General features: G+C 42.9%; 1 long non-coding RNA gene across 2 annotated transcripts in view; it reads left to right on the forward strand.

The window, feature by feature from the left end:
- Positions 1 to 22,123, forward strand: part of LOC132249651 (uncharacterized) — a 90,428-nt gene that overhangs the window by 51,324 nt on the left and 16,981 nt on the right. Inside the window, exon 1 of one of the 2 annotated variants that reach the window (XR_009461171.1) lies at positions 15,481 to 15,520. The exons of the other annotated variant lie outside the window; for it this stretch is intronic. This is a non-coding gene — a long non-coding RNA (uncharacterized LOC132249651). Of the gene's footprint in view, positions 1 to 15,480; positions 15,521 to 22,123 lie in introns of those variants that run through there. 2 annotated transcript variants of the gene reach the window in all.

The following is a 22,123-nucleotide window of genomic DNA, read 5'->3' on the forward strand; positions in this document are numbered from 1 at the left end:
TTCTTTGGCAGGCTAGCATTGGGCAGTTTTGAAAGGTGATGGGCCCATGTTAGCTATGCCCGTTTCAGTAGAGTGTGAATACTGGGGAGAGCTGATCTTCCAAGCATCTCGGTGTCCAGCATCTTGTCCTGCCACTTGAACTTTAGCATCTGTTGCAGGCATCACAGGTGGAAGTGGTTTAGTTCTCAACATGATGCTGGTAGATGGTCCAGGTTTTGCAGGCCTAAAGGAGGGTTGGGAGAATGATGGCTTTGTATACTGTTAGACCCCAACTCCATGCGGCACCCAGTGACTAGGGCGATGATGATTCAGTCGTGCGTGAATCCTGTCACTCATTAGCCAGAGGAAGAAGGGAGCAAATGCTACTTGCGCACACTGCTCACAACAGCTTTATTCAGAACGGAGACAGCTTCGGGCGAGTTCCCTCACACACACAGCCTGTGAACACGGGGAGCAGCCACAAACAATAGTTCTTTCCACACTTATACACTTCAGTTCAGGTTCATTAACATTCACTCCACTTTCATCCCTCCTCCTGTTCCACCCATTTCTCCTCCCATCACAAGCTCCGCCTCTGTTTACTGGTTATGTCATTAGCATAGACTTGCCTATGCATTTCCCTCATTTACATGCCTCTCTGCTAAGATCCAATGCTCCCCAGAATCCACGTATTATTATTATTATTATTATTATCCTAACATATACCTTCAGTTTTGTTGACATTCTGATGTCTCTGTGGTCCCAGACTGACTTATGGAGTTTGCCGAAGGCCACGCTAGCTTTTGCTATTCTCACATTGACTTCATCGTCTATGTGGACAGCACAGGAGAGTACTGCCTAGACAGACAAACTTGTTGACCATCAACGGTTGTTGGCCTTTAACTGAGATGTATGCTTCCTGGGGTGTTGTGCCAGGTGTAGGTTAAAACATCACTTTGGACTTCTTTATGTTAATATTACATCCAAGGTTGTCTCAGGCTGACGAGAATATGTCCATGGACTGTTGCATGTCAGCCTGTGAGCCTGCACATAACACATAGTTGTCAGTGAAGAGAAAGGTGCGAAGCATGGCTGTCTGGACTTTGGAGCTGATTCAGAGCCTGTGCAGGTTGAAGATGTCTCTGTCAAAATGGTACCTGATCCGTGTGCCAAGGTTATTGTCTTGGAAGACATCTGACAGCATGGCAGAGAATACCATGCTGAAGAGGGTAGGTGTGAGCACACAACTCTGCTTGATGCCATTTGTGACCGGAAAGGGGTCAGAGCATTTGCCATTTACAAGGACGTGTGCCATCATGCTGTTGTGTAACTGTCAAACCATATTGATGAATTTTCTGGGGCATCTGTACTTCATGATTTCCCAGAGGGCTTTGCAGTTCAATGTGTTGAAAGCTTTGGTTAGGTTGACAAACGTGAGGAGAAGGTTGTTCTCTTCCTGTCACTTCTCTTGAAGCTGCCGGACTGCAAACACCATGTTGGTTGTTCCATGTCCTTTTCTGAAGCCACATTGGCTCTCAGGCAGTAGGTCATTTAGATGGTCAGTCAGCTGGTTGAGGAGGACTCTTGCGAGTATCTTGCCAGCAGTTGAGAGGAGGGAGATGCCCCTGTGGTTGTCACAGAGTTGGTAATTTCCCTTCCTCTTGTACAGGTGGATTGTGGAGGCATCCTTGAATTCTTGAGGGACTACCTCCTGCACCCACATACTGCGGAAGATCTTGGTTAGTTTCTTTGTGAGGTCATGACCATCTGATTTATAGACCTCCACTGGAATTGCATTGGCTCCAGAAGCTTTGCCACGAGACATTTGTTGTATGGCCTTTTGGACTTCCATGATTGTAAGCAGAGCTTCAAGCGAGGTGTTGACGGTGATTTGAGGCAGCTTGCGTATGGCGTCCGTGTTGACAGAGGAGGTCCGATTGAGGATGGCATTGAAGTGTTCAGCCCATCTCTGGAGGATCTGGGCCTTGTCAGTTAGCAGTGTGGTTCTGTTGGCAGACAGCAGAGGGGAGAATCCAAGGATCTGTGGACTGTAGATATCCTTTAGGGCGTTGAATATCTTCTTTGCATTGTTTTGGTCAGCCTAGTGCTGGATCTTGTCTGCTTTGTTCTTCAACCATGAGTCCTGCATCCCTCATAACTTGTGTTGAACAGTCTTCCATATCAAGCTGTAGATGTGTTGTGCTGACATGGACTTATCATAGAGGTAGGCTCTGTGGAGATGTTGTTTCTCTTTCAGCAGCCATTGTATCTCCTTGTCATTTTCATCAAACCAGTCTTGGTGTCTGCAGATGCTTGGTCCCAGGGTCTGGAGATCTGCAGAGTGTATAGCTTCGTGGAGCCGCTTCCACTTGGCTTCGATGGATCTGGAAAACTGTAGTGTAAAACTGATGTTTCAGATGGTTCGCAAAACACAGCCTGGTTCTGTCATTTATCAGCCCTGCAGTGCTGAGATACTTTGGTCCACTTTGTCCTTGTGGACACTGTCTGGTTTGAATCGTGATCTTTAGTGAAGAGATGATAAGACGATGATCAGTCTAGCATTCAGCACCACACATTGCTTTGGTTACATGGACATTGTGTCTGTCCCTTCTTCAGGTGATGACATAGTCGATAAGATGCTAGTGCTTGGAGTGAGGGTGCATCCATGATGTCTTCTTCTGGTTGGGGAGCTGGAACATAGTGTTAGTAACCAGGGGTTCATGTTCAGCACATAGTCTGAGCAGGAGAAGATCATTACTATTGCAGCTTCCAATCCTGTGCTTCCCTATGCTGACATCCCATGCTTGGCAGTCAGAGCCAATCCTGGCACTGAAGTCGCCAACAAGGATGAGACAGTCAGACTTTGGTACAGCAGTGGTTACAGAGTGGAGGTCATCATAGAACTGGTTCTTGACTTCATCAGAGTTGGTCATGGAAGGGGCATATGCACTAATGATAGTGGCGCACTTTTTGCCAAACAGAGGGAGCTTGAGCACCATCAGCTGTTCATTCACTCCCTTGGGCAGGTAGGTCAGCCTCTTGATGAGGCTATTTTGTATAGCAAAGCTGACAACTGCTTCCCATTTGGCTTTGCTGCTATGACCACTCCAAAAGCATGTGTAACTAGCTTTTCCTTCTGTGAGCTGCCCCTCACCAGGTAAGTGAGTCTCATTGAGGGCAGGGATCTGGATGTTGTATCTGCCCAGTTCTCTCCAATGAGGGCAGTTCTCCTTTTAGGTCTGTTGGTGTTTCCGTCGGTCAACTTACATACGTTCCATGCGCCCAGCTTAAGAGGGATTGATTTCTTTCCTTTTCAACTTCTGTAGTGGGACCCAGGTCAGCTGCGGTATGCTGGCCAGGGTAAGGTGAAGCAGACAATGTTTGGGGCACCTCTTCTAGCCCCTTCCTCATTCTAGGAGGTGAGCAGTATGGTCTCAGGATAGGGCTGCTTGGTCACTCAGGGGGCTGCTGAGTTCTACTGCTGCTTCTGTCCAGTAGAAAGTGACCCAAAACCGTGAGCCACCTGTGTGCAGTTTTGTGGCTACAGCTTCCAGTGTGTCCAAACCTGCTGCTTCATCACTGGCCCGTCATCACAGGGCTTTTACTGGATGTGAGTTGCGTGGGATTTAGATTTAAGTGAGGAAGGAGTTGTGCAGCATCGGTTGCACTCTCTCATCTGAGTCAATTGGTAACCAGCAACAGGACAGTTTCAAGATGGCTGGAGATTGGCCCAGATGTAGTAGATGATCAGAATGTCTTTTGTGCCTTGTCCTGCTCTGTGTGATCCACAGTGCATTGTTGTACTGCCTTCATGGCGATTGGACCATACAAGGGTCTTGTCTGCCCAGTCAGCCCGAGTCAGACTTTGCATGCAGGGATAGGCATGTCTCTATCTCCCCAGAGGTCTAAGACTGACTGGATACCCTCACTTGGTTTGGCCCATCCATCGAGGTGGTTTACTGGGGTGTGGTCGCTGTTGCATGCAGACAGCTAGTTGGAGCCACAGGTGAAAGTTGAGTGCTGGTGAGGACCAACAGAGGAAGAGTCACTCAGGCAAGCATGATGTACTCTTTCTCTGGAGGTGCTGCCTCTCTCAGACACCCCAAATACCCCTGAGCTATAATAGGGAATAATTATGCAGCCCACTTCCATACTCAAATGTGTGCATGTGTGCAGGTGGGTGCATCCAGGGACGTCTCACTTACTTGCACCTGTGCTTCTAGACCCCTTCCCAGAAGCCTGCCATGCCTTGGTGTTTCAATAATTGAAAAGAGAAAAGGGAGGTGAGATGTTAACCAAAATCAGCACTGTAACATGAGGGCAGAGATTTCCTTCACAGGGCTCCTCCTCCCCTACACCCTGCACCTTACCATTCCCCGTTGGATCTTGGCTAAAGTCTTGTCGCATCTGCCTGTGCCCCTCCATCCCTGGGCACATCCTCTCAGTTCTTTGGCCTAGTTATCATTGGTAATTTCTGACCTCCAATGTACTTGTGTGAAGACCCCTGGTAGGGTTTCTCCTTTGTATCACTGTCACTAGTAATAACAGAGGGGAATAATCAGGACTCTCATCTCCTCCTTTTCTGAATCAGCCATTTAATATTCCCTTTGCTCTCTATGCAAACAGAGGATTTATCAATTTGTCACTGTTCCTTCAGGGGATTCTATTTATTCCCTCTGGCTGTACCTCTGCAGTGGGACTTCTTGTTCCTAGCTCCGGGTCTTGCCTCATAGCTCTGGCTTCAGTCCTGACTCTCTGTCTCCATGCAGCTTTCATGGTACTCAGACTTCCTGTGCCTTTCCCTCTCTGGGGATTAGCAAGTGTGCTGACTGCCCCTTTGAGCCTCTGACAAAACTCCCAGGAGCTAATGGGAGCCAGCTCCCACTGTATGTGATTGCCTGTTACCTGGGTCCGCCCCTCCAGTCCCTGCCAGCATCTTGGCAACTGACAGTGCATCTTCAGAGTCCGTGCCACAACACCCCTGGTGTCATCTGCAAACTTGCTGAGGGTGCACTCTATGCCATCTTCCAGGTCATTGATGAAGACATTGAACAAAACTGGCCCCATGACCACCCCTGGGGCACTCCACTTGATACCGGCTGCCAACTAGACATTGAGCCATTGATTACTACCCTCTGAGCCCGATGTTCCAGCTGGTTCTCTATCCACCTTACAGTCCATTCATCCAGTGTGTACTGCCTTAGCTTGCCTACGAGAATGTTTTTGGAGACGATATCAAATGTCTTGCTAAAATCAGGGTACACCACATCCACTGGTTTCCCTGCATCCACAGAGCCAGTCACCTCATCATAGGAGGCAATCAGTTTGGTCAGGTATGACTTGCCTTGGTGAATCCATGTTGACTGTTCCTAATCACCTTCTTCTTGTTCAAGTGCTTAGAAATAGATTCCCTGAGGAACTGCTCTTATGATTTTTCGAGGGACTGAGGTGAAGCTGACTAGTCTGTAGTTCCCTGGATCCTCCTTTTTCCCTTTCTTAAATATGGGATCTATATTTGCCCTTTTTCCAATCATCCAGGACCCCTCCTGATCACCATGAGTTTTCAAAGATGATGGCCAGTGGCTCTGTAATCACATCAGCCACCTCCCTCAGCACACTCAGGCAGATCCCATCCAGCCCCAAGGACTTGTATATGCCTAGCTTTTCTAAATAGCCTCTAAACTGTTTCTTTCACCACTGTTGGCTGCTCACCTCCCCAAACTGTGCTGCCCAGTGCAGTAGTCTGGGAGCTGACCTTGCCTGTGAAGACTGAGGTGAAAAAGGCACTGGGCACTTCAGCCTTTTCTGCATCCTCTGTCACAAGGTTGCCTCTCCCATTCAGTAAGGGACCCACACTTTCCCTTATCCTCCTCTTGCTACCGACATACTTGTAGAAACCCTTCTTGTTACCCTTTACATCCCTTGCTAACTACAACTCCATTTGTGCTTTGGCCTTCCTGACTTCATCCCTGTTTGCCTGAGCAATGCTGTTATATTCTTCCCTAGTTATTTGTTCAAATTTCCGCTTCTAATGAGCTTCTTTTTTTTTTTTTTTTTTTACTTAGTTTACTGAAGAGTTCCCTGCTAAGCCAAGCTGGTCTTCTGCCATACTTGCTAGTCTTCCTGCACATTGAGATGGTTTGTTCCTACACTCTCAGTAAGGCTTCTTTAAAGTACAGCCAGCTCTCCTGGGCTCCTCTTTCCCTCAGACTGGCTTCCCAGGGGATCCTGCCCATGAGTTCCCTGAGTGAGTTAAAGTCTGCTTTTCTGAAGTCCAGGGTCCTTACTCAGCTGCTCTCTATCCTTCCCTTTCTCAGGATCCTGAACTCAATCATCTTGTGGTCACTGCTGCCCAAGTCACCATTCCCTACTACACTCCCCACCAATTCTTCCATGTTTGTGAGCAGCAGGTCATTAAGAGCACAGCTCCTAGTTGGACTCTAGCACTTGTACCAGGAAGTTGTCCCCAGTACTCTCCAAAAACTTCCTGGATTGCCTTTGCACTGCTGTATTGCCCTCCCAGTAAATGTCAGGGTAATTGAAGTCCCCCATGGGATCCTGGACTTGTGATTGGGAAACTTCCTCCTCACTAAGTTAGTGAGCCTTTTTGTGAAAACTAAAGCATGTATTGGTGTTAACAATATGCATATTCAAATTATGTGTGCAGTCAGCCGAGAATACTTGAACTAGGAGGGAAGGATGTGATGAGAGCAGGGATATAAAAAGTAGAGTGACAGCTGCAATTACTCCTATTGACCTTATCACTTTGAAGCATCTTCAATACAAAGGTAGATACTAGAGCAAATTTTCAGACACTCAACATGTAAATCCATGTAAAAGGAAGGGGTTACCATTATCAGGTAACATTTATTGGGAACAAATCTTGCCAAACCAACTTGATATCATTGGATGAAGTGAATGAAATGGACATAATATACTTGAGCTTTAGTGAGGCTTTTGATATCAGTGCCATGTGATACACTCATAAACAAACTGGAGATATGTGGGGTGGGTAGAATTACTGTTAGGTGGATACATATTTTTTTTGAATAACCACAAGCAGAGAGTTGCTTTTGGCACAAGTTCTGTGTAATATTAGCATCAATACCTAGGAGACGCAAGCACTGAATTGTCCCCATTGGCGCCGTGATGCATGACAAGGCATTTAGAGCAAATTTGCCTCACTATAGAGGCAGATAGATGAAGAAGATGAAGGGAAAAAGCTGTGACCCACTCCCTCCTAGAACTATTTGCCGTGTCTGCAGTCGAATATGTGGCTCTCAAATCAGCTTCCTCAGTCACCTACAGACTCATCGGTGACTTCCTATTTACTGGAAGACTATCATGCTCATAATGAAGGATTGCCAATGATTTATTTTCTTATATTATAGATTTTTATTCTGCCCTATCCAAAAGGCTCATTGTGGCTTACAGTGAACAAACAAACCACAGGGAGATTTCCCCTACAACAGCCAAACTCTGAGAAGCAGTGCACCCCAAGGGATGACAAGGTCGAACAGTTATAAACTCCTGCAAGACCGTTTCAGGCTGGACATAAGGAAGAACTTTTTTACTGTCCAAGCCCCCAAGGTCCGGAATAGATTACCGCCAGAGGTGGTTCAATCACCTACTTTGAATGCCTTCAAGAGAAAGCTGGACGTTTTTCTTGCTGGGATCCTATGACCCCAGCTGACTTCCTGCTCCTGGGCAGGGGGCTGGACTCGATGATCTTCCGAGGTCCCCTCCAGCCCTAATGTCTACGAAATCTATTGAACTCAAATGGATAAATGTCAGAAAGGGAGGAGGTGTCAAGTGAGATTCCAAAGGAGTTTGTTCTGTGTCCTGTGTGGCTTAACATTTTTATTAGTTATTAGGACACAGAAATTGTGAGTTTTCTTATCATGTTTGTAGATGACAAAAAGTAGAAGATCTTGCAAGTGCTTTTCAGGATAGGATTACAATTCAAAAGAATCTTCATAAATTAGATAACTGGGCTATAGATTACAAAATGAAATTCAGCAATGGAGAAATGCATCTAGGGAAGAAAAACCCAATGCACTGACACCAAAAGGAAGATCATTGGCTTGGCAGTTGCATTGCTGAGAAGCATTTTTGGATTTCAGTGGATCATAGACTTAACATGAGCAATGTGATGCTGTTGTAAAAAAAGAAATGCAGTTTTGGGCTGTGTTAACAGAACTGTCCTATACAAAATGCAGGAGGGGAAGGTCCCACTCTACTCAGCACTGGTTAGGCCTCAGCTAGAGTACTGCATGCAGCTCTGGGCTCCACGATTGAAGAAGGATGCAGAGAAACTGGAAAGGATCCAGGGGTGAGCAAAATAGATGATAAAGGGGTCAGGATGCAAGGAAGGGTTGAGATAACTAGGTATGTTTAGTTTGGAAAAAAGGAGATTGGGGGCACATGGTCATTCTTTTCCAATATTTGAAAATTTGCCATCAAAGATGGAGAACAACTGTTTTTCCTTGCTGAAAAGGCAGGAGACAAAACAATGGTCTTAAACTGCAGCAGAGCAGATTTAGATTAAATCTCAGAAAAATCTTCCTTCCTGTCAAAATGACAGGACTGTGAAACAAGCTGCCCAGGGAAGTTGTGGAATCTCCTTCACTGGAGATTTTCGACATGAGGATGGATAAGCATTTGACAGGGATAGTTTATAAATAGCACGTCTTGCATTCATGTCGGGAGTTGGACTAGATGACCCTGCAGGCCCCTTCCAGACCTCTGATTCGATAACTGTGTTTTTGGCTGTGTTAAAGCTAGGCTGGAAAAATACTTTTTATTAATTTATGTAGAATTGCAATACAGCCCATTTTAATACCTTCCATGTCTCCCCTCAGTCATAATTTACCAGCTGAGAAAAACACAGATGAACCATTGCCACTTCTGTCGGTTGGCAGTGAGCCAGATACCTTGAGATGTGAGTACGGAGGATTAGAGGCCACTTTCCCTGATTGCAAGAGTGAACCAAATGTACAAAAAGGGATGGTTCTAGGTTATTTGGGCTTGATGTGAAGCCCACTAAAGTCAATGGGAAAATTTCCATTGTTCCCAATGGACTTTGAGCATGTTGTGTGGGAGAGTGATAGAAGCACTGGAAGTGCTATGTGCTTCAAGAGGGCAAGGTTGGGGGATGTTGTTGTGTTCCTGCCTTTCTTCCTTTAGGCGTAGGCTGGTGATGCTCCCCTGACACTAGGAAGAAATATGTTGTGCAGAGGAGAGAAGTACTGATCCTCATCAGGCTGACAAACTGCCTTGGAGGGCCTCTTGTCTTCTGGGGGCAGCTCGCCTCCAGCAGCCTTTGTGTTCTCGATGCCCTCTGATCCCGCCAGACTTGGGTCTGTGAAAGTCAGCGTGGCTGTTCTGAGTGATCCAGTCTTCTTTATGAGACCTGCCCTTGTAAAGTGTAGCCTTTTGTGCACATCTTAACGTTTGTAATTCATTTTGTAAGCCTCTTTGGCTTTGTTGTGAAGCATGACTGTATGGGGGCTCTGTTGTTCACAGTATTTACTAAGTGAAACTCATCTCTGTGTACAAGGTCAGCACAGGGCTAACGTGCCACTTGATTTTAAAGATCCTAAATGGAGTGGTGCTTTGACTTTGTACTGCTTTTCTGCACAGGGATGAATGTCATTTTGAGATTCATTAGCTCAGTACACAGCACTCTGAGTTTAAATAAGGCCAAAGTTAGAAATATAATGATAGCTTGTGGTTTCCATTTTTTATGGACAGACAATTCTGAATAAATAATGAAAGTAGTGGTAAGACAGACAGAACAGGCCCAAACAATGCATATTACCACATAAGCGTTCTCTTAGGATATTTTTTTTTTTATTTTGCTTACATGTGAAATATTAAGATGCAAATTCTATGTGAGTTGCAAAGGAACTTGATAGTCTGTGAAATTAAAACTACAGCAGTTAAATTATTGATAGGAATTCAAATAATACATTTTGTAATCTTATAACACTTCACATTATGATGGTTTTTCTATAACAAATTTATCATGATATGCCCGAATTCCTTTAGTGGAAACAATTGAGACAACTGAAATTTCCCAGCTAATGGAAAATGGATCCTGCATAACCCCAAGACAACGCTGAAGCAGAATTCAGTGTTTTAACTCAAAGTTCCTCTTCTAAAAGTGATTCTAGGTGCAGCTATTTAGGGTCCATGTTTAAGTTTGTCTTGTTGACCCCTTTCAGTAGGCTGAGTGCCGGTTGGGTTCGAAGGCGTAGTTCCTCCACATACTTGATTTGCAGGAGAAAGAATCCCAATTTATCCAGTTTCTGAAAGACCACCTGAGTTTTATAGCACACTGTGAGATTAAGATGGTATGGTGCTAAGTGTTGTGCATGCTTATATAAAAGGAACGTCTCTCCCTGAAGAAAAAACCCAAAATTCAAATTGTTCAGAAGAACAAAATAGACAAAACCATGGGGAAATGAAAGATTTTGATTTCCATTATGCAGATGGGTAACTGAATTATAGAGGTTAAAAAAAGCTGCCAAAGTTTGTTTTAGAATCTATGAGCTGGGATCTGAACCCATGTCTTATCCCTGGGTATGTCTACAGCACAGAGCCCAAAACCAAGGGTAATGTGCCTGCCAGCTCTCTCCTTACAGGCTCCTGCCAAAACACTTACAGGCTTGGCAGTGCTACACCAGCTAGCACCACAGCTGAAAGATGCCTGGGCATCATGATCAACCACAGAATGAATGAGCTACCAATGTGATGCTATAGCTGGCAGAGTGAACAATTTACTGGCATGCCTCAACCGATGCATCTCAAGCACAACTAAGGATGTCATCCTCCTGCTCTGCTCGGCATTGCTGAGGCCCCAGCTGGAGTATTGCATCCAGTTCTGGGTGCTACACTTGAAGAAGGATGTGGAGAAGCTTGAAAGAGTTCAAAGAAGGGCCCATACATATGATTAGAGGTCTGGAGGACAGGCCATATGAGAGGCTGAAGGACATGGGACTGTTCAGCCTGGAGAAGAGAAGACTTAGGTGAAACCTAGTGGCAGCCTATGAGTATATAAGAGGCGAACATCAGGAGCTGGGAGAGCATCTGTTCACCAAAGCACTCTGAGGAAGACAAGGAATAATGGACATAAACTGCTAAAAGATCACTTCAGATTTGACTTAAGGAAAAACTTCTTTACGGTTTGTGTCTCCAGAGTCTGGAACAAACTCCCCCCAGAGTTGGCACAATTACCTACCCTGGAGATCTTCAAAAGATGGCTGGATGCACACCTTGCTGGGGTGATCTGACCCCAGCAGTCTTTTCCTTCCTACCTAAGAGCAGGGGGGCTGGACCTGATGATCTCATGAGGTCCATTCCAGCCCCTAATTTCTATGAATCTATCAATCCTGCATCAACCCTGGAAATGGGAGGATGGATTGTGCTCAAGACCTAGATTTCTGTTGTCCTCAATTATATGACTTTCCACCAGGACTTCTTCAGTTCTGAGTTAGGCACCTAGATCAAGACTATGACACACAAATGGGTTTATTTTCACAGAGGTGTGGTGTAGACATGCTTACTTTGTCCTAGCTTAATCCCAAAACCATCCTTTCTAGTCAGGTTGTTTACCTGAGTTAATTTGGGGTATATTATTGGTAGCAAGATAGTTAAAAATATGAAATGCAAAAGAGGAATTTGTTTGGCAAACTAACAGAGTCAGGTTGGGATATGGGTTCTTCTCAGTCCCCAGGTAAAGGTCCCATTGTTCCTAATCTGTGACAGAATTACCATAAATACATATATAGACACAACAGCTATGTAAGCAGAGACCATTTTAATTGCATAGCTGCCTTGACGTTCAAATTAGGTGCAAATTACTGCATTCTTACATACACAAAGTTTAAAAAAAATCTGTCCTCAGCAGCTGAAGCATGCATACTGTGAAATGTGATGCGGGTTACAGAAGGAACACTAACCAATCTGTATGGCCCATGGGCTAATGTCTGTTTGCATGAGAGAGAAAGAGAAACTCATTCCCGCTCTTCCATCCTTCAGAGTACTTTAACATTAATAAATATGAAGTTTAGCTGAATTTCTGCTACTGTGACAACAAAATCTTGGCTCAGTAAAACAGATCTTTCACATGTTTAAAGCCTCTGCATCCTCCCGGTTTCCCCCATTGCTTAAAGTCACACCTAAATACACTTTGTAAATGTAAATAATCTCGTATTTTTAATTATGAGAATAGTTAGCATTTTTCCTTGACCCGGAGGAATGCTGCGTAGATTCAAGAGTGATGGTATTCAGTGCAATACATCATGTAAGAGACATGTTCTTGTGATGTATAGTTCAAAGTGCCATCACTCCCATGATGTATTTTGGTATAGGAATATCAGAATGAAATTGAAAAATGAAGGACATACATTATGTATTTGTGAAGGATCCTGATGAAATCTTAGATGGAATCATTACTTATACTCAGCATATGCCAGACTAGGGTATAAGCAGGATACTTGTGCAGCCCTTTTTCAAATGGGGTGTTGAACTAACAAGGATTCCTTCTTTTCATGGCAAAATATCCTTGTTCATACTGACTTAAAATGTATATACTGGTATTTATATGGAATATTCCCCTTTTGCCACTTTCAGGTAAGTTTGTAAATCATTACAAGCTTGTGACACCTAAATGGTCACAATATCAAGTGTTCAATACCTAAGGACACTCCTACTCTCAATCCCTCCCCCACACTGCTTCCTTGCCTCTTCCCCTCAAAAATGTTCAAAAGAAAAGATCCTCTCAGAAACATGACTGAGAAGCTAGAAAGAATTTGCAGCTTTCTTTGCATAGGAACAAACTCTATATGTGAAAGTCTCCTGGAAGATGTGAAATCAGAAGATGAGGTCCTTCAGCTGACACCACTTCAGGCATTATTTTGTCCATCTATCCTGAATGTTTTGTTCTGCTAACCTGCATCATGGCTATCTTACATAGACTGAATGTCAAGACTTCCATCTCGACAAAGACACTTGAAAAGAAAAACTTGTCCATATACCGTATGAGAAGGGGAGATGGTAATGTCCTATTGACTTGTGTTTGCCCCTCCCTGATTGAGAAACCATACATTTCATCTTGTTATACTTCAGTAAGGATGAGCTGCATCATCTCCTCTGCCTCCAGGAATAAAAGAAGTGGATACCTAGCTTATTCCATAGGGATGCTCACAGAAAAGGATTTCTGGGAGGAATTTTGTGGTGTTGGAGGAGGGGGACACAACAGTCAGTGTGTGAGCCCTTTCCTCCCATTGCTCTGATGGAATATTACCAGGGAAAACAATGCAATGATTTTGGTAAATCCTGTATAGGGAACAATTTTACCCTTGATTTGTTAATTTCAGCTTGTATTTATTATTCCAAAAAAGTCTTATTTCATCATACTTAACTCACTACACCACTGGGGACATTTCATTTACTTTCAATTTTCTTTTTTCACCTGATTGCTTCCAAAGTGTCTTAACTCCTCTGAAAAGTTATTAATCATTGCAAATTCCCATATATATTATATATTTTTAATAGAGTTTCACAAGGGAAATTTCTTTCCCATAAATATTAACCTATCTATTCTCTTGCATAAAAAACTTTACTTACTACAGTACTTACATTTTTTTAGTCAAAGGAATATCATTATATGGCCTTAAGGGATGCCTAGCATTTAATGTTGCTAACAAATCTATCACTGTATTATTCGGCTATATTATCTTCTTAGCATTTGTGATCAGTATGGTGTTAATAAAAGATTAATGTCAGTCTAATATATTGAAGCCCAAAACTGAAATTATACTGGAACTCTCCCCAAAGTATTGATTTTTACCCATTAAAAATGAATTGTTGAATATTTCCTTTGAGTCTTTCTGATAAGTTATCTGTTAGTATTTAAATGTTGTAACTATCTTATCACAGCAGGAGACTACCTTGTGTGCATGCTGGAGAAGAGAAAGTTTTAGGTTTTAGGTTTAAGATCCCAAAACAAATTAAAGGGACTCATCTCTGCCTCACCAATGAATCAACCAAACTCTTTGGGTCAGAAGTTTTTGGTTTTGGAAGGATTCCCAGAAGGTTCTGTATGTACCTAAAAGATCATTAATGAACTGTTAGTTACACATACTTTGTTACTAGATGAACAATACAACTAATTCAGATAAATGAGTTTGAAAGTAGTCCTGAACAGTGAATTCAGCTCAACCAGGAAAAGTAGATGTGCATTAGTAAGAAGGAACATTGCAAGGAACTTGTCCATGCCACCTTCATCCATAGTGGAAGATACGGAACTGCAGATCATCAGAATGGAATAAAACCTCGGAGTCATGATGAATCTTCCCTGCTCCTGAAAGCAAAAAATGCCACAACGGTAGAGAATGTTTGCTTTTTTTTTTTTAAATTCATCATGGGCCAGAAAATGGCTACCTCTGCTCTCAGATGAGCTCTTAATCACAGTGATCTGTGCTTTTGTGTCCTCCAACTGAAATTATTTTAACTCGCTCTACCAGAACTGAAAACAGCAAAAATACAAGAAGGCTTAATTTAGTGTAGCAATGAGGGACAACACAAATACAGTAATATATTATGCTTATCATTGTAATGAGCTTCCATCTCATAACATTAAAAGTCATAGTCTTAGCCTACAAAGTCCTTAATGACTGATTTTATATCTGAGATGCAGAGGTTAGAAAACAGCAGATGACAAGTTCAACCAATGAAGACGTGTTCTTACAGTCCCATAACTATTGACCTGATTTATGTGCCTCACCCATTACATAGGAAAATGTCTGTAGGTTTTTCTGCTCCTTTGATTACCAGGGAAAACTTGTTAGCATTAGTAAAACTCTAGTATCGTACATGTGGTGTGCAGTATATACATTTCTTTTTCTATAGCTATATGATGGCACAGGTAGAGAAAGGGATGTTGGAAATAAGGTCAAATGAGAGAACTCAACACCTTGTGCATTGATTCTTTTTCATGATACATTTTACATAGAATTTGGTATCTGCCATTTTCTGTTATTAATCTTTACATACTTTGCAGGAGAAGTTAACTTTTCTTTTATGTATGCTCGAGGAATCTGAAGAGCTGAGATGGTGATATCCAGTATAACTTAATTTTAAAGGTAATTAATGAGGCTGCATTTTAATGAGCCTTTTTGCATAGTGTTGTGAACAGGGCTGTTTCATGATGCCATTGTTCTCAGACTGCTGGAGAGAAAAAAGAAAGCAGAACTGAGGAAAATTAATATAAGACAGCGGCAGCCCAAATTAAAAAAAAAAAAAAAATCCATATAGCAGTTTGCATTTATTTTGTCTTCACAGGTGATTTTTGAAGAAAAAATGCATTTGAAAGTTCTAGGACAGAAAAGATTTGTGTGTTGTAGGATCCTGTTGCTGTTTTACGATCTTACCTTTCTTTCAGCTTTTGTGGTTTAGTATTCTACTCCCCACTAACCCTGTTGTTGTTTTTTTTTTAGGAACGGGGTTTGAATGGAATAAGCAGTATGTAAATGAAGTAAGCAAAGGATTATTTTGTGGCATAATTTAAAAAAAAAATCAAATTATTTCAGAATCTTAATGTTTTTTAATGATTCTTTAAAATTATTTTATGTAGAATCATCTGTATAACAACAAAGTATGTGGAGGATAGGTTTTGTATTCTAAGGTTGAAATGTAATGAATACCATTATGAGCTGTGTCTGTTAATGACTTGCACGTGGGTGTGAAATTAATAGAAATGTATATGCCTACTACTTGTAGGCCTGCGAAAACCCAGGAATGTCTGATTTCCAACCTGAGTTCTATCTTGGCCACAATGTTTGTAGAAAGCTAAAGATGAGCCAAAATAGGAACTTTGACTCCAGAGTTGTTTGAATCTCAAAAGATTCAGATTCACATCCATGGATCTGAGCCTGCTTCTATTATGCCTGGAATTAAGACCAGAAGGCTCTTATTTTTTGGTTTTGCCTAGTGACATTTACTGTGCAGTAGCTCGTTACTACTGAGCGGTAGCATCGTGTCATGGTTCAAGCCCAGCAATGCTACTGTGCAGTACTAACGAGCTACTGCACAGTAAGCATCTCGTGTAGATGTGGCCACTGTGTAGTAATTTCCTCTGATCATGAGTAAATTTGCTACTTGTAAATACAAATAGCAAATTTACTTGGGAATAATTACTGCGCAGTATGGCATGTGTAGACAGCTGACTGGGAGCAAATGTGCCCCCGGTCAGCTGGGCAACAGGCTGTGGGAGATTGTTCCCTGTCCCTGGGAGCTGCCTGCTGCTGGGGTAGGCTTTACCATTGGAACCCAGGAGGGGACATCGTCCCCCTGCCCCGGCAGCAGGGAGTTCCTCGCCCCTGCTCCACAATCAGGGAGCCAGGTCTGGGAGAGTCTTATCTCCCAGTCCTGGCTCCCCAATTGTGACTGGGAGTCATCAGTCTGGAATTGCTGGGCTGGGAGCTCCCTGCTGCCAGGGCAGGGGGACACTGTCCCTGGCTGGGCTCTGCCGCCTGAGCCTGCCCTGGCAGCAGATTGTTTCCTGTCTCACGGAGCTATCTCCCAGCCCCCACCACGAGACATCTGTCTTCTGGCGTGGTGTTCCCTGGGTTAGCATCCACGGGGAGCCTAGAGCTCCTCCTGGATGCTTCAGGGGGCCAGTGCAGGGCTGGAGGTGGTGGGAGCACACTGCTGCCGTGAGCATCAAATCTGCTCCTGCTTCCCCGCACATGTAGATGCCTGCCCGGGGTGGGTTCACTCTAGAATAAATTACTCTAGAGTAAAGCCACCCCAGAGCATTTTCACATGTAGACACGCCCAGTAGTGAGAATTTTACAATAAAGGCCCATGTTGTAAAACTGCCGTCATTGACACTGGTAGAAAATTCATGGTACCTGTTTAACTCATAACATTTCTGCCCTTGGGAATCAAACTCATACAAGGTCAACTTGAGAAATATTGATAGCATTGAATCTTATTTCAATCCCAGACCCTAACCTTCATGCAGCCTTGGTCCTGAAGAGTAAGTAATCCTAATCTGATTTTGAACATTTCCTCATGGGCCCATTTTCAGTAGAAAAGAGACCTCACAGAGCCCAGATAGCTGACAGAACTTAATGTCTAAAACTGCACTATGGGATATATGGTGAAATGCCAGGCTTCTTGTCTCCCCACCCACGTAGGGTTTGTAACATGCTCACTTTGGGGAAAAAACAGCCATTTTTCTATCTTCTCTCTAAGTGTATGTTATTGTAATGAGCCCAAACCTGTCCTCTCACAAGATTTTGTGATGCATGTTTGCATTTTATATAATGGCTATTTTCATGTTAGATAAGGAACATTTTGCTTCTTGGAGCCATCATACTTTCTTAGGAGGTTAGGATGCTATATGGATTTGTGGATACTGTTTGGGCATCAACATTCACTTTCATTTATGTAAGTTTGGCTAAACCATTTATTTAATCTTTCCCACGTGTTATTCTGCAGCTAAGAATCTTGCCTAGTCCTGTAGATGCTCAACTGTATCACAAATATATATGTGCATAAGTCAACTTGGTTTGTACATGGGTGAATGATTTTCTATTTTTATAGTAAGTGATTAAAGGGATTGGCTTATATGCAAAATGGCTGATATGGAAAAACTATTATGCTACAAGGAGCTGACTCATTTAAGTAGGATCTAGTAATATTCTGTGCTATGAACAGTGCATGATAGGCTTTAGGCAGTGAAAGGATGAAGTCAATGTCCTACTGCATATGGAGAAGGAATTTTAGGCAGGGAGAATATTAGTGGACAATTTGGTCTTGGCAGTAAAGTTAACACTCCCCTCTGTGTGAAATGGTTTAGAGAAGGCCTGATTCTCAGCCCCCACAGAGGCATGAATTAATATGGGCAGAAAGCTACTGTTATTCTATGCATATACATGAGTTTATGGATGAATGAATATCCCCATATTATTCATGTATATTACTAAATAGGTGTATTTATCCAGACATGTGTTGCATGCTGAGTAGGAGAAATATACAACCGTAGCTTCTCTTGAGAGGCTAAATGGAAATTTTTGCTATAAGGCAAGTTGTTGTTCACAGTAAAATCTCCAGTTTCATTCTTAGTTTTGTAATAGAGCTGTATTTGCAGCAAGGATTTCTTCCCAACACTAATTTGCTAGAAACCTGTGTTGGCCAGAGAAAAAGAAAACATTATATCGGTTAAAAACAGTCTGGGGGTATGCAATTTTTCATTGAAACAAAAAATAGATCTTTTGGGCCGTGTTCAGACAAGGTAGCAGCATGGGGAACATCTGCATATGGGTCTGCAGTGCCACATACCGCATGTTCATGCTCATCTGGATGCAGCCTTTTAGTCTTTTGTGGAAAAATGAGAGAGACCCCTGAGTAGCAGGAGCTTGAAATAGGATCTGCAGTAATCACTGGTCTATCGAATTAGTTTTTTTCTCTCCCTCTGTTTCATTGTGTACATATTTATTGGGTCAGAGAGAATGACTGAGTTTGTACCTTACCTAGGATGCTAGAAACCCATATGTGATCTGAGTCAGGCAGAATATCACTCAGGACATAGAGTGTCAGAAACCCCACTATAAATAAGTGTTGTTGTTTCTTTCTTATTAATATAAATTACTCCAGAATCAGGAATGAACAAATACCCAAGGTTAGGTGTATGCAGTATGGGGCTATTACCATGCCTCAATACTAGGTGACAGTGGACCCGGTGATAGCCTTAAGGGGGCAACTAACTTGGGATAGACACAGGAGGAAGACACTTAAACTAGTATAACTTGCATCAGTAGAATTTTACCTCCAATTCTTTAAAAAAAAAATGTCTGTACCACAGTATTTCTACATCTGAATTACTCTGATTTAGGGTTTTACTTAATTTGCTTGCTGCATTTCATAGTGGTATAATTGCCAACTGCACTGATGTAAATATGTCATCTGTCCATGCCTTAGAGGCCAGGGGTCTCAGATCTCCATCACAAGACATAACCATTAAGCAGTATTGGCAGCTGTGGAGTGGGTTAGTCTCCACTCTCACTATAATTCTATTCTGGGCTTGACAAATCTTCATCAAAACAGATGTGGTCGTGGAAAAAGTTCTGGTTCTGACCCATCAACATTTTTCAGTAGAAAAAAAATGTAGTGTTGAATAATTACTGACCACTTATGTCCTGAAATCCATTGGATTCATTTTTTCTGACTGACCTACATTTACTCATGTGAGGAAAATGGCTGAATCATCTCTCCTCATATTCATAAGTCTTTTCTTCTGACTCACAGGATGCATTGACACATTCATTAATGTGCCATAGTTACTGTGCATTAAGTATAGGACTTGTATAACCAAGTACTAAATCAATGTGCAGTAACTGGCACTACTGCGCAGTAGCGCTGGTGCACAACTTTTTAGTGACACTAACTATGCAGTAGCCTAATATTACTGCGCAGTAATATATTAGCATGGTGTTTCCCATGACATGCTACTGTGCAGTTAGCGTCTTGTGTAGATGTGCCCACAGATCGGTTTCCATCTGTTACCTGTTCAGACCTCCCTGAATACCCCAGCTTATCTTTTGCTTGAGCACTATAATGATGTGGAAGAGAACAGTAGCTCCTATCCTTAATTAAAAACTTTTGTGTATTTTCCTGAGCTTGATATTGTTTTCAGTTTGCTTTTGAGTATCATGATATGAAAATCATTATCACTAACAAAAAGAGATATTAGCATAGTTCCATACCTACATGTGTCTGATCTGCATACAGGCATGTGTGCAAATTGGGACTACTTCAGCATGTGCACAGCAGCAGACTTAGAGTCAAAACACCACTGACCATGGGAAAGAATAGACATGATTTTACATGATTGCTGGAAAGGAGAAACTTCCAGCAGCTCAATGTGCCCTAGCAGAAACCTTCAAACAGTTAACGGCTAGTTTGATAAGATATTGATAAGTGGTTCACAGTTCTATAGATCTGGCTTTCTAGCATCTATGCTCTGCAATTGTCAGAGGTAGAGCGAAATTGTGTGCTGTCAAACACTGCCATTTTAGCAAAATAAATACTACAGTATTGTGTTTTAATTGCTCCAAAGATGTCTAAACAGATTCCTAAGTGGAAAACACTGCTTGGTAAGGTAGATTTGAAAAGAAATGCTTCACAAGCCATTTTTATTTTTTACAGAATAGTTTAATTTTTTTTTGAATAGAGGTTTCTCTAGTCTAAGAGTAAATCAGTGAGCACAGTTCTTCACACCAAGGTGTTTCTCAAATTGTTGCTTGTAAACCACATAATATACACCTGAATTTTGATCGCATTGGGAGTGCCTGCACATTTTAGTATGTGTCTTGACATGGGTAGTAGGGCTGTGTGAAGCTTCGGTCCCTGATTTGATTTGGCGGAGATTTGACTTGATTCAGTGGCCAAATCTCTGAATCCAAATCAAATCAGAGGACACTAATCTCTCCGAATCGAATCAAAACCCTCCGAATCGATTTGGAAAGATGACAGAAACACAGCTTTAAATGTTTTTTTCTACATACTTCTAGGTAGCAGGCAGCTCGTGAATGCTGCAATGCTGGGGTATGTAGAGCATCCCACAGAATCGCTGGTGGGGGGTGGCTAGCATGCTCGGCAGCAGACCTGAAAGTGGAGCAGAAGCACTTCAGGTACATGTCTGGGTCCACCAGGGAGTGCACTGGGCCCCCCCTCCAGCCCCCTGACTCGGCAACTGGTGCCTCTTGGGTCGGGGGGGCACTCAGGACTCCCCAGCAGCCAATCACTGAGCCAGGGGAGCACAGGGGGACCCCCCCAGCATGCTCCCCGGCAGACTCAGAAGTGGACTAGAAGTAGTTCTGGTCCACTTCTGGGTCTGCCACCGAGCACATGGAGGCCCCCCCGCACCCCTGTGGGACGCTCCATCTGCCCCAGCATCACAGCATTCACGAGCCGCACTGGTACCTTGAGGTATATAGAAAAAACATTTAAAGCTGTGTCTATGTCCGAATCACTGATTCTCCAAAATCAGCATTGGATCTTCAGATTCGGATTCAGCCATATCAAATCACGGACAGTGATCCGAATCAACAAATTGAATCACTGGCTGAATCCAAATCAATTAGGGCCTACTTCGTACACCCCTAGCAGGTAGGGAGGGAGGAAGGGCATAAATCTTACAAAATCCCAATGCACCATTGACTTCATATTTCAAACACTCAGGGGCTGCGTCTACACAACAAATAGGAACCTGAGATTTTAATTTTCTTAACTCAGCATAACAACATGGAATTTGAAGGGTAAATACATGGAGATATCTCGTAAGTAGTCTAAATCCACTTTGCCAACCATTGCAGGGGCAGTGAAGCACCTCCTGGGGATGTCATTTTTCATCTGTACTTTCTCTTGAAGGAATGAATCTTTCCAAGCCCGGCCACTTTGTCTACAATCCTCAACCACTGTATCAGAACCTGAATTAATATCACTGTAAGACTTAGTCTAGGAGGGTCTTAAGTAGTCAAGGGGTCTATATAAAACAGATCAATTTGGCAGAGATCTAGGCTAGCTAAAGTGAATGAAGTAGGTTCAGTGTTAGAAGGGTTCACTGTGATGAACACCACATGTGGAGCTTCTTTGTTCTAAAGAATTACTGAAAAATAATGTAGGGAACATCTGGTCTTCTCTAGATGAAGACAAGTTGCAGCTGCAGTGGAACTAGTATGGTTCTGCTGCACAAAATGAAGGATGGGGAAGAATTTGCAGAGGTACAAAGCAAAAGAATGTGACTGGTGACATGCTGTTACTTGGGAGGTGTAGTATCTTTCTGTGATCCTTTAGATTTCTTTTTCTGCGGACAGCAGCTTTAAACATTTAGCAATCTTTCATCTGTAGCAGGTAGCTGGTATTCACTTCAGGTGCCATTTATTGCAGGGGGGCGTGCATGTGCACATGCACACTGTGCTTTTTAAGGTTTTATAGGAGAGGCAGGGGGAGGATATGATCCTCTGCATATGTATGATTTTTTTCCTGTGAGCACCTTGCATTGGACAGCTTTTCATGCAGGTATCACCTACAAAAATCCTTGCATCTCACATCCCTCCATGTAATTAAG

The sequence above is a fragment of the Alligator mississippiensis genome, chromosome 3 (assembly GCF_030867095.1).
Source record: "Alligator mississippiensis isolate rAllMis1 chromosome 3, rAllMis1, whole genome shotgun sequence".
Taxonomy (NCBI): Eukaryota; Metazoa; Chordata; order Crocodylia; family Alligatoridae; genus Alligator; species Alligator mississippiensis.